The sequence below is a fragment of the Quercus robur genome, chromosome 2 (genome assembly GCF_932294415.1).
Source record: "Quercus robur chromosome 2, dhQueRobu3.1, whole genome shotgun sequence".
Lineage (NCBI taxonomy): Eukaryota > Viridiplantae > Streptophyta > Magnoliopsida > Fagales > Fagaceae > Quercus > Quercus robur.
Window position 1 is genome coordinate 48,963,499 of NC_065535.1, and position 13,481 is coordinate 48,976,979.

A 13,481-nucleotide genomic window follows, 5' to 3' on the forward strand; every position below is an offset into this window, starting at 1 on the left:
TCCATTAAACATAACAGCAAAAGTAACACCGAGATGCAAAATATGATAAGTGAGATAGTTTAGGGTGTAAAGTGTGCATTCGAATAGTTTAGATGCAAAGTCTAACCTGGTGCATAGTTTAGGATGGTAAAGTGTAATTTCCTCAATTTTTCTTAAAAAAAATATGCTATAAATTTAAATACTATTTCTTTATTCTTTTTTATTCATAGCCACATACTACAAATTGAACCATCAATTGGCCACCCTTCCACAGGCAAGATCGACTGACCCACAATCAAAATTGATCATCCTTGCAAAATCAGCTACTCATGGAGAAGATCAATCACTCACAGCTAGAGACAGAAACAAAATTTTTTGTTTGGGGGATTAGATTATAATATGGAAATATAATTTAATTTTACACAGACACATATTTATATATAAAAATGTGCATAAATCAGCATGTATATATACATGTATGTGCCTGTGTTTGCTCGAAAAGTATACAGATGGTTCTTGGTTGAATTTTTCTTTTAATTATTTTAATATTATAAATTTTAATTAAAATATCTTCTTTTCCTATAAGATTGTATAAAACTTTAAAAAAATTATTATTCAATATCTATCAAATATTTTAAATAATTTATTTTTATTTTAAAAAAGTTAATGAGAATTGCACATTTATATTTTTCTCCATGATATACTTGTATTTTTATTCTCGTTTTATGAGATAATTTTTGTTCTATGAAATTTGTAACCTCATGATTACTTGGATTTAGGATAAATTATAATTCATCCATATGGTTTGAATATATTATAATTTGGTCTCTAAATGTAAATTGCAACATTTGACCCTTTCAAGTTTGGATTAAAATGAAATCATTAAGGTTTTGGTTTAAAATAGGGTTTAGACTTTATTTTAGCTCAAACTTCAGTGATGAAAATGTAGGAATTGAAAAGTTCATGTGACTAAATTGTGACAAGAGCAAAACACAAAGAATGTTTTTACAATTTGCAAAAATTGTGAATTTGGATGAAATCCTAACAATTTCATTTTTATTACAAGCCTTAGGGAGTCGAATGAATAAAAATTGAAAATTGTGATGAGACCAAAAGAGTAAATTGAAAATTTTCATTAAATTTTGGGAGAGAATTTGCTGCAATCTTGTATGCAGCAATTGCTACATATAGGCTGAGGTCGCAACCATAGAGAAGTGACAAGTGTAGAGTCATGTGCATTGTACATGATCAGCTTAACCCATGATTTGCTGTCACTTCTCTTTGGCTGCCACCTTACCCTATATGCAACAATTGCTGCATACATTGTTGCAACAAATCATCTCCCTTAAATTTAATACATTCATTTTTCTTTTCTTCTTTTATAATGTAACTCATAAGTTATTTTGGAGGCCAAAGTAGGAAAAATGAATTTCTAATTATTCTATAGACAGTAATAAGAAAAAAAATATATATATTACATTTTAAATCCTATATTTTAGGAGTGCATCTTTTTAAATCCTAAAGTTTGAAAAACTAAAAGTCAAACCTACTGTTTTAAAAGTAAAAAGCAATGTGGTTTCAAAAAGTAACAAATTAAAGTATTAGCCCATATTAAATTCCAAATTTATTGTAATTGTTTAAATTTTACTTTTTCAAGTTTTATGGTTTAATTTAATCTTTTGAATATCGTTTTAGACTTCGTTCCCTTTGTCTATTGGAACGAAACCTTACTGTACTGACTTATATATATATTACAAAAGTTATATACATAAGTCTCTATCACATAATATTATAATTAGTAAATTATTAATTTAAAATCAAATAATGTCATATATGAGTAAATGAATAAGTGAAGTACTATAGCTTGCATATTGGCCAAAATCAACATGTTAGGTGGAATTGACCAAAACAAGTGGAATGAATTGAAATGAATAGTAATTTAAAATGAGATGGAATAGAATGGTGTTTCGTACCAATTAACTAACTAGATTGGAAAATTTTGGTTGTTTCGGGTGGAACAGAACTAAATTCATGATTATAAACTATCTAAAAAAAAGATATAAAACTGTTTTTGGCAACTCCACCATGCCCAAAGCCAAGATCACCATCTCATGTGAATTAATATCCCACAATGGCAACTCAATGACAATGAAGACCATAGCCCAACACCTAAGATTAGGGGAGAGAGAGAAACAAAGAACCAAGGTTGTCAGACCCAAATCTAACCAGCCAATTCGACTAGGTTAACTAGGGACCAGATTGAAATCCAGTTTTTTAATCACATATCGGCCTATTTGATTGGGTTAATCGGGAATCGAATTGGAATCCAATTTTTCAATCACATAGAACTGGATTTTAAAGAAATTTCGTGAACCGTTTGCCCTGCAATTGGATTGTATGGTTTAGGTAGAACCAGTAGGGATTCAATTCAATCACGGTCTAACCTTACTTGATAAATTGGAAAAAAATGAATAAAGTGCACTTACCAGGTTAAAAAACCTAGGATTAGGTGGACTAGATTTAAAGTTAAACTCCTGATACTCTTAAGTGGAAAATAAATATATTTGAAATAAACTTAACAAAATTCCAGACCACGAAATTAAATAAACTTTCATTACTACTTTTATTTTATTATATATTATAATTAGTCAGGGTGTATATAAATATATTCATATTATACTTCAAAAATTAACTATAACTTTCAATGTATTTTTTCATGCTTTATTATTTTATTTTTATTAACTTTCTTATTTAATTTGTAAAAATATGCTTGAAAATCATTTAATGTATGTATATGTATTTATGTATATATTAGTCAACTATGCTAATTTTATAAATTTAATATCTATATTTGTATTTAATAAATTGCTAAAGTAATTATGACATTATCGCGGTTCGACCTTGGTCCAACCTTAAAAACCTTAAACCTTTCCCCTTTCGGGTATGAAAACCATGCATTAAACTAGTTTGATGTATCTCTTTTTTGGCTTTTACTAATTAAACTTTGAATCAATCTCAATACAAACTCTACAACAAATTGCTATAATTTAACTATTGATGGAAATGCTAGGGAAGGCTTGCTACATGTGAATGATTAGATGATCCAAAATGGTCCTAACTTGGTTCGTTGGGGTCTATGCTAGAGCATATAGAATGAACTTTGTTTTTGTGGGCTATTAACTAGATAACGAGGTCTATGACTCATTTTTACTTGGCCTATGGGCACAATGGGCTAGGAATAGTAGGGTATTAACTAGATAACGGGCTAAGTCGAGTTGGGCCGAAAGAGAAAATCTCAGCCCATGACCCTGCTCTTGGGCAATGCCCACTTTTTCTTTAGTGGGCTGGGCTACTAGGTTGGGCCTAATGGGCTACTCATGCACTTGTGTTAACATCTTATTTTATTATTTTTATAAGGAAAGAATCAATTTTTTTTTTATAGGGGAATAATCAATTATTATTTTTTTTAATTTTAAGAAAGAATCAAAGAATTTAATACTTAATTAAATTTTTTTATATGATCAAATCTATTTATTTTTTTGTTTTATTGATGGAAACCTATTTAATTTTGTTTATTAAGGCTTTAAATGGTTTTTTTTTTTTTTCTATCTATAATAAAAAAAAATGTCAAATGGTTAATTCAAAGTTGCTAAACTACTAGGAAAATATATATTTAGTAAACTAAATTAACACAATCACTTTAAGTATATTAGTGGTTTGGGGAGTTCTCTTAAGAAATTCCTCTATGACGTCTCAAGATCAATCCTTCATACTCCTATATATTTTTGTTATGAGTTCTGAATTATTGGGCTGGGCAACGGGCTGGACTACTGGGCTAGCCCATCAGGTGCCTATGGGTATAAAAACTAGCCCACGACTTGACTCACAGGGCTAGTGGGCTAACCATGGGCTTCAATAACAACAAGCGGACCACCCATTAGCCCAGTGGGCCATCAGGCTTCTGGGTCGAGCCATGGGACATGGGCTATTTAGTGACCCTTATATTATATTTTATTTAAAAATAAAGCAATATGTAGCATTTTTAGTACTAAAAATGGTCAAAGGTAAGATAATATTATTTGGGCATAGAAGAATATCTCCTATCGTTCTACGTTAGTTTCATAAAGTAAGTGTCTCATAAGATTGAATTTCGAAGCTTATGAGACTATGAAAGACCTGCAAATTGAGCATATAAGATAATTATGAGCGAGGTACAAACACAATATTTTTTACAAAAATTTAGTAGTCAAGCTTTCATAGGTTTTTATCTAGACCAAGCACTTTTTTTTTTTTTTTTTTTTTTTTTTACGTACTAATTGTGAATTGTTTCTCTTTTTAAAATTATTGGATAATTATTGGTTTATATGAGACATTTTTCTCTCTATAAATTTATTGGATAATTATTGGTTTGAAGAAGACTAATGAATCCAATTGTTATGGGACCTATACATTTTTCAGAAATGGGGTTCATGATGCATAGATGCAGACATATAAAATAACTGGTTTGAAGGAGTTTATGTCAAAGAATTGCATTGCCAATGTTGATGAAATTTGAGAATGAAATTGATAATATTAGAAATTTTAAGACCAAAATGATAATTAGCCTAAATCTAGAGTATATAAACAAAAATTTTAACCAATTTTTTCAATTAAAAAAAATGTAGGAGTATTGATTGAACCATTGTTGATCGTTTTAATTTTTTGAAGAAGTTGGCGTTTTACATAATGATGGTTTGTGGGTGGGTGTGACTTCTAAGGTTTCTCGTAATGGCTCAAAATGCTTAGTATTGGGGGTGTAAAAACCCTCTAGTTGTTATTTTACCAACTAAGACATTAAAAGAGGGCTTTACCTGGGTATGGGTACCTAAAACTTTTTGCCAACTATGAACAGTAAGGTTGTATATATACAACCCTACTGTTCATGAGTTGTAAAAATAAAAACACATATTTTAATGGAGTGAGAGAGAGAGAAAGAGAGGAAAAGAGGGAAGAGAGAGATGGGAGAGAAGAAATAGAATTGATTTATTTATATTATTTGTTAGTATAGTTTATATTAAGGTTTTGAGTTATAAAATGGGATGATAAAATAGATAAAATAGGGTTTGAGAATGTTTAATAGACACTTTTTTTGCATCCTTGGATGCTAATGCTTAGGGACACATATGAGGAAATGAAGATTAAGCATTCTGAATTAAGGTTACATCAAGACTGGATTGATGGCGAATAGATCCTGGCTTCCTAGGCTATGATGAATTTGTTTAATCAATAATGCTTGGATCATACTAAAACTACAATTTTGTCATAATTTGTCCACATAGGGAGATGTGAGTGGTGGATTTGTAGACTTACATGAAGCCCTGACTTTTACTTTACCACTCACAGTTTACCATATGAGCAAGTTATGACAAAAGTTGTAACTTTATTTGTTGTCGGGGGTGGTTTTTTGCGCGTAACCACACGTCTTTCATTGGAGGTGTGACTTTGCTAGGCTCGGATTTTTTTTGGGGAGTTCAACTTGGAACTCGACATTGGGCTGCATAGACCAATGGCTTTCGGTGTATTTTTAAGCCTACAAAATAGATAAAACCCAAAGTCTTAGAATCATGATAATGGTTGAAATAAATAAATTATATACTTAGTATGATAGCTTTGATTAAATAGTGAGTTGACACATTATTATTATGTTTATTAAGTGATGTCCAATATTAGAAAGTGGTTATATCCGATAATGGGATGAGTCCAATAGTCCATATCCAATTGCGGTTTATGGTTCATGTTCAACATAATAAGGTATGTCCAACAATGGTCTATGTCCAAATAATATATGTCCAATGGTAGTTCGTTTCCAAAAAATATGTGTCCAGTAGTAGTTCATGTCCAAATAATATATGTGCAACAGTGGTAGATCGATTTATTAATATGTATGTTCATTAATGAAGTATTAGTGAGATCATATTTATTAAATAGTGAGATAATATTAAAGTAACTTGCGTCCAGAGGTACAATAACAATGAATTAACATGTACTTAATAATGTAATCTTGAAGATAGAGAGATTTTGACTTATATTGTATGTTTCTAACTCCAGCTATACAGCATCACTTTGTTCTTTATATGATTTGTGGCTTCGGTCGTATAGCATTAGAGAGCTGATAACATTTTAGCAACAGAATAATATAAAAACAACAATACAATGATAATAAATTAAAATATACTCAATAGTATAATTTTGGAGATAAAAATATAATGACTTATCTTCACAGTTTGTAGCTCCAGCCATATAATAGCAGTGGACATAATATTTTAGTAGCATGATGAAGTGAGTCCAGCGGTGTGGTATGATATTATGAGTCCTTTAATGGTAACTTCATGATTGAAAGGGAAAAATGGGTGTAATTGGATGGAGAGAGAACATGTTCAGCCATGTACATCGGTTGGTTAAGTTTGTCTCCTTAATCATGCGTTTAAATAATTTTCCCCATGTAATGCTCTTTTAATTTTTAGTCAAATATGAGTGATATTGTCTTCCATAAAAAGGACTTTTAATTTTATAAATTTGTGTCTTTCATAAGAATAGCTTTAAGTATTAGAAATGTATGTCTTCAATGAGAATGACTTTAATATGAAGTCTTTGTGCCTTTTAGGAGAAAAGCCTTAGTATTGATGTTTGTATGTCTTTCATGAGTAGGGCTTTTGTAATATGTTCTTGGGAGAGTGTTTGGCATCTTTAAAGATGTATGGAGATAGTAAGAAATATATATATATATATATATATATATATATATCTCACTCATATTCAACAATATCTTGACGGTACTGTTAAAATAAGTTTTCAAAATAACCAACCATTAAGGATCAACGAAGTAAGGCATTCCTTTGTTGGATCTGAAAATATTTCAAAAAGGGATCAAGATTTCAATGAATTTTTGCAAAAAAGGTCTTGAAAAACCCACTAGTTTAAGGCTAAAAGGAGTTTCCAGCGGTAACTCACAAGTTAGCACTCCTTTCTATTCTACTAAAGCTGAATCTTCCTCTCCTCATGGCAATGTTGCTATTGATGATGAAGAAGACTCTGTATCTGTTACTCCATCAGATTCTGATTTTCCTCCTATTGAAAATCCTCCTGTTTATCAAAATCAATTAAGAGTTTTGACTATTTTAAACGATGATTTTGAAATTGATTGGGATTCTTTGTACAATGAGTTTATGCTTTCAAAAAAAAAAACCTAAAAGAAAATATTTCCAAAATAATTTTGCTCAGTCTGAAAAAGACCGTGTTAAGAGAAAATGGTTAGAAAAGATGAATCAATGGAAAAAACATATTTTTTTTTTTATTTTCTTGAAAACCATTATGTTTCAAAAGATGAGGTTTCAAAACAACATTTAAATGTAATAAAAAAAATCAAATTTTGTTAAACTTGATAAAACCATTATTAGATCTAGTCATCCTCCTCTTGAGCCAATTTTGATAACTACTAAGAAGGATGAAGTGACGAAAGAGGAATTGAAGGCCTCTCCTTTCAAAATTGCTGATAATAAAACTCCCATTGTTAGTCTTATTGAACAAAACAATTTTACTAATGAATCTTGGCATGTTATTGGTCAATAGCTTGACCGTATTGAAGAAAAAGTTATTGACAAAACTGCTTCTATTGAAAAATCAATTTTTGAAAAACATGTTTTTGTCAAGACTGAGGAACCTTTGATTAATTTACCTAGTCATGATAAAAATTTCAAGTTCAAAACCTCCCAATCTAAAACTCTTGAAATTGTTGAAAAAATGTTTTCTGATTTAAAAGTTAAAACTAAGGGTACTTCTCGAAGTACAGTCTGCACCATTTTAAGAACTGGAAATGAAATTGTTTCTGATGAAAGTACAGATTCTGATACTATATCTTCTATTTCTACAAAAAAGATTTTTGATGATGATTTACCAGAAATTAAAAGATATGTTGGAAATTCCAAACCTATGTTTCTTACAAAAAATTGGTATTCAAAACCTACTCCCCCTGATATGCAGTAGAAAGACCTTTTCAAACTCAGTTTTCTATTTCTGCTGATAAGATTTATGAATGGAATATTGATGGTTTGTCTGAACAAGAAATCATTAATAAAATAGGTCATATGTCTATGGTTGGAATTGCTTATGTTAATAACCATAATCTTGATCATCCTGAAATTGTTGACCTTCTTGCTACTGGTTTTGTGAGATATGGTGTTTGTAAGATAGATTAGAAATATATGTGACAAATATGTATAGATAGTTTGTGAGAAATGTATTTGTGAAATATATGGAAGTATGAGATAGATAATATGAAAGTTAAATATAGTAAATAGATGAGCTTATAGTTACTGCTGGAGTGGTTTTTTGTGTTAGGTCATCGGTTATGTTACTTTCTAAGAAGAGAGGTATTGTAAAAGAAATAGAGAAAGAGATGGAGAAGTGTTTTTGTTCAGCAAAATGATGAAGTTTCAGAATATTAAAGTGTGGGAGAGATGGGTAGTAGTGTGTGTAACAGGTGCTATCTAAGAAGAGGGATTTTGTAAGAGAGATGAAGAAAGATATAGAGATATTTAGAGATATGGCAGCTAAGTGAATGAAGTTTCAGAATATTGAGGATGAGAGAGGGATGGATGGTGCTTCAATTAGTATGTAGCTTTGTCCTCTTTATATAGAGCCAAGTATGTAACTAGATTAGAATTAGTTGAAGGGAAATTTAGCAAATAAGGAAAAGTCTTTGACAAAGTAAGTGGTTTCATTAGTGGGTTTTTGTTTTTTAGCCAAAAGAAGAAAGTTTGAGACTTTAATGGTGTTGGAGCTGCTATTACAGCTGTCAGTCACAGCTGTAGCTGCTAGATGATGTCATCTGAATGATATCTTTTGCTGGAGGAAAATATTTGGCATTAAATTCATAATTTGGTTGAAAATAGTAAGATAACCTTTATGGAACCTTCCTATTTTTGGTACTGCAGCTGGAGGTTAAGGACCTTAGCTTAAAATGGTAGGATTTCTTTTATGAGATCCTTACTTTTTTGGGTATGATAGCAAGCTACTGGGATTGGGCATTAATAGGCAAGTAATGTCATTTTAGGACATGTGTCAACCTGTTGGAGCTATTGCAGTTGCTGCTGGAGCTACTGTAGCTTCTGCTAGAGCTGTTGCAACTTCTGCTGGAGCTATTGCAGCTTCTGCTAGAGTTGTTACAGCTTCCGCTGGAGCTGTTGCAGCTTCTGCTGGAGCTGGTGTTGGTATTTTTTGGATAAGTTTCATCTTTTGGAAAATTATATGTTTAGTCCATATATAATTTTGGTAAGTAATAGACTAGTTAATTGATATTTGATGAAGTTCTAGAGATGTAATTATGGTCTTTTTTTATTTTAACCAAATCTTGGATAGTAAGGAGAACATTTAATGCTAGATATAAGATATTAATATATATTTAGCCATGTGCTTGGAATTAATTTAAATGAAAATAATAATATAATTTATATGAAATACTATAATTACATTTTTAAACTTATATTATATTAACATTAATTTTTATGTAAAGAGCATGGTGAGTTCTATCATTTTAAGTGTTATGTGACATGAGAGGTTTACCAAATGTTACCTATTGCACACTGACCCGTCAGAGTTCAGGGAATTGGGAAAGATATGGCAAGCAATATGTTTTCCTTTATCAACTTTGAACCACTAGAGCTTTACTAAACATACTTCTTGCCCCTCCAAACCATGACTCCCAAAATCCCCCCAATGAGACTCATAAGCCGAAAATGAGATGTTGTGCCATGAGCTCAAACTATGGCCTTTGATGAGCTTATATCGCCATGAGTTTTGGACCATGGGCTTAGGCGCCATTTTGTGAATATGGACTCTTTTGGGTTTTAAAAGTGATTTTCTCAAAATCCATGATAATATTGATATGGTGCAGGTTACCAATGAAATGAAGCCATGTGGTGTGAAAAATTTGTCCTCAACATTTGTTTACCTAGCATTTTTGATTGTTTAATTTGTGATTGTTGGAGAAATCAAGAAAGGCCTCCCGTGAGTCGGAGAAATTGCATTTCATCTGATGAAGGACTCACTCGGCTTCTTCTTCTTTTCTTTCTTCTTTTTTATTTTTTTATTTTTTTATTATGAATCTTACTGATCTTCTTTAGTAGTGGCAACTGGCAATCAAATGATGTTTTCTTGCTTAACAAATTTGCATATCTTAGTAGTCATTTCACCTTGGTAAACCATCTTTAGGCATTCTCAATTTTAATAGTTTTTACTCAATTTATTTCCTATAAAATAAAAATAAAAAATAAAAAACCCTTTTTGTTGAATTTTTGTAACTCAACAAGTTGAGACGCACATTCTCAAAAAAAAAAAACAAGTTGAGACGCACAATCACTGAATCACAATCTCCTCCTTGGTAACTATCTAATTAAAAATTTTAAAAATAAAATAAAAGAGGTTTAAAATGAAACAAACTGAAAATTTCTACTCCTGTTGAGAATTGAGATTGCTGTTTTGAATGACGAGAAAAAATCCAAACTGACTTCATCCAACAAAGAAGAGGTACAAGAAGAACCGATTTGACTGGGGCAGCTCAATAACTCAACCAACTCGCCACCTAGACTGGGCCCCATGACTCGTCTAATTCCCAGACGAGTTTCCTCACTTCAACTCGCCCTTTTCCCGAACACCTCAAATATTCCGAACTGAACTGCCCCATAATATCAAGGGTTAATAAATAATTTTACTTTTTAAAATTTGACGAATATTTCGTCACACCCACCAAAAATTGTAAGAAAATAAGATAAGATAAACTTGACAGACTTTTCTTCAAGTTTGCTTGAAGATATGAGGTCTGATGCTGAAGAGGCTGAAGCTATATGGCTGCTGTAGTAAGAGCAATAGAATTCGCTGCTACAGTCTGTCCCTTCGGTGTGGTCCTCCAAGCTCTAAGCTCTGCTCTGCCAACCCTATCCAAAACTAGGACAGTATTTGTTGGATTTGAATAAGGCAAATTTCTTTAAGAAGATTTCGATTCTTCACATGTTGAGAGGTGCGATAATGGTTCGTTTATGTTAGTTTAATGAAATATCCTGAAGCTTTCTATCAAAAAAATGCTTGGCAGACTTTTAAAAAATAATAAAAGGAAAAAAAAAAAAAATTGTACCTCAAGTTGGTTATACAACAGAACAGAAGATGAAGTTGAGAAAAAAAGAGGGGATAGAGATGAAAGGGAAAGGGAGGAACCACTGGAAATAATAGGAATGGGTGATTTTGGGAAGAATTTTCTTTCACTTATTTCCTTCTTCCCAAACTGCCCATTCCCATAACTTCCAGCAGCTCTAATCTCCCTTTCCCTCTTCTCACTTTCTCAGTTGTCTGCTTGCTTGCTTTCTTTCTTTCTTTCTTTCTAGGCATGCGAGTCTTTGACCCACAAGTCCACAACCAATCCCAAATAGTACATGTTTGGTTTTACAAGCACACAGATCTTGACCTTTCAGACTGGTAGTGGAAGACCAACTTGTCCGCATCCCCAATCCCAACTTACCCTTAATTTTTGGTTATTTACTCGGTTAGTCCTTGTGCTTAGTGTTTTTTCGTTTTTTGGACCATAACAATTACCAAACATTTTTAAAGGCTTAAGCCCAATATTGCATGGCTGATTGCATTTTGTAACTCGCAATAGTATCTCTTAGATCATTAATATGAGTTTAGGATTTTCAGAAAATTTTAGCATGACCCAATTTAATTATATAACTTTTTAAGTCCTAATTATTTATGATTAGATATATTTTATCATGTCAGCAATATTTAAATGTAAGATAAAGTTTGGTTACAAATTTAGTTGAAGATATTGACTACAACACTCACTAAAAAATTAAATTAGTTACATATTTTTAAAATCTAACCGTTGCGTCACTTGGTTTTTATATTCTTAATATGCATATTAAATTTTATACCAATCAGATGCTATTTACTAGTAGATTCATTAATTTTTTTTTATGCATAATTTAAGATTACAAAAACTTGAAAATTAAATATTTGATTGATTACATAATTATTGATCTTTAATCTTCTAAAAAAATTTCAAGCAAAGAGGATATCTGATAAAAAAAAATGTAATCCAATGGTGGATTTGTCAAAATTCACATCCAATAAAAATATACTGAGTGGAGTTGTAGCTATTTACTACAACCAATTTTATAACAAAACTTTGTCCTTAAATGTATATTAATTACTATTATTTTAATATTTATTTCAGTTATTGGCTTTTGCTAATTGGAGTGTAATTATTTAGTATTTTGAGAGTACAGTTTTGTAAATTTGCAACAATGTTTTGCCTCACATAATAACAAATTCCCCTAATTAAATTTTATTGTGAAATTCAGGTTCATGTTTGAGAAATAAATTCCACATTATTGTAATTTAGGAATACCTATAAAAAAAAGTTGAACAAAGTTTTTCTCCAAACTAGTTTAGAGAGAAACTCTTCAAATTTCTCATATACCTCTTTTTTGTGTGGATTTTGAAAATATAGCCATTGAATTTCATGTTCCTTATGTTCTTAACATGCATATCAAACTTCGTTCAAATCGGATATTATTTGCTATTCGATTAATAAACTTATTTTTTATATACAATTTTGGATCACAAAAACTTGAAATTTTAATATTTGTTTGATGACATAATAATTAATTTTTGATCTTCTTAAAATTTTGCAAACATGAAGAATATAATAAGAACATGCAATCTAACGGTTAGATTTTCAAAATTCACACTCAATATAAAGCTTAATTAATTTTATGAAACTTAGACTATTAATGGATATCTTGAGATTTGTATTGAGTATAAGGATTTTATTCGTTTTTCTTACTATTTGAGTTGTAGTCAAGTTATTTCTCTTTGCATTGGGTTGAGTTAATGAATCGTCGATTCAAGTTCAATTTTACCAATTTTACTCGTCTATAATAATTAAATAAAAAACTAACTGCCTTAAAAAAAAAAATTCATTAATTTTCATTTAGATAACTCATAATTATTATGGGTGTCCTCGGATTGGGTTGAGTTAGTTCAGGTTTGGGATTAACCCGCACTAAACCCAACCTAATTGAGTTTGAGCAAATCTTAACCCCCCATCGACTGGAGAGGATGATCGAATCAAATAGATCGGGCTTTCAACGGGTGGCAGTCAAGTTGGTTGATGTTAGATATCTGGAAAATGAAGAAGATTTGACATGATAACAGTGAAAAAAAGTGAGTTTGGTGGGTGAGATCTTGCCTAATTTAGTAGATATCTCACTAGATCCATTGGAAATCTCATTGGATTTAGCTGAGATCTTGCCAAAATGGAATAGAATCTTAGGGGTGTTCACCAAACTGCATAAACCGCACAAACCATAAAAACTGCACCAAAACCGCCCGTAAAATGGCATAACCGCATCGCACTCTTTCTATATATTAATATATTTAATTATTTTTAATATTAAATATATTATTAATAG

General features: G+C 30.9%; 1 long non-coding RNA gene across 3 annotated transcripts; it reads right to left on the minus strand.

Moving 5' to 3' along the window:
- Window positions 1-10,445: 10,445 nt before the first annotated feature.
- Window positions 10,446-11,467, minus strand: LOC126713840 (uncharacterized). 3 transcript variants are annotated; one of them, XR_007651459.1, is made up of 2 exons: window positions 11,147-11,467; window positions 10,446-10,949 (listed from the first exon to the last, which is right to left on the minus strand). It is a non-coding gene; the product is annotated as an uncharacterized LOC126713840 (long non-coding RNA). The 3 variants fall into 3 exon arrangements; XR_007651458.1 differs by having other exon boundaries at window positions 10,446-10,959; XR_007651457.1 differs by having other exon boundaries at window positions 10,446-10,997.
- Window positions 11,468-13,481: the final 2,014 nt, after the last annotated feature.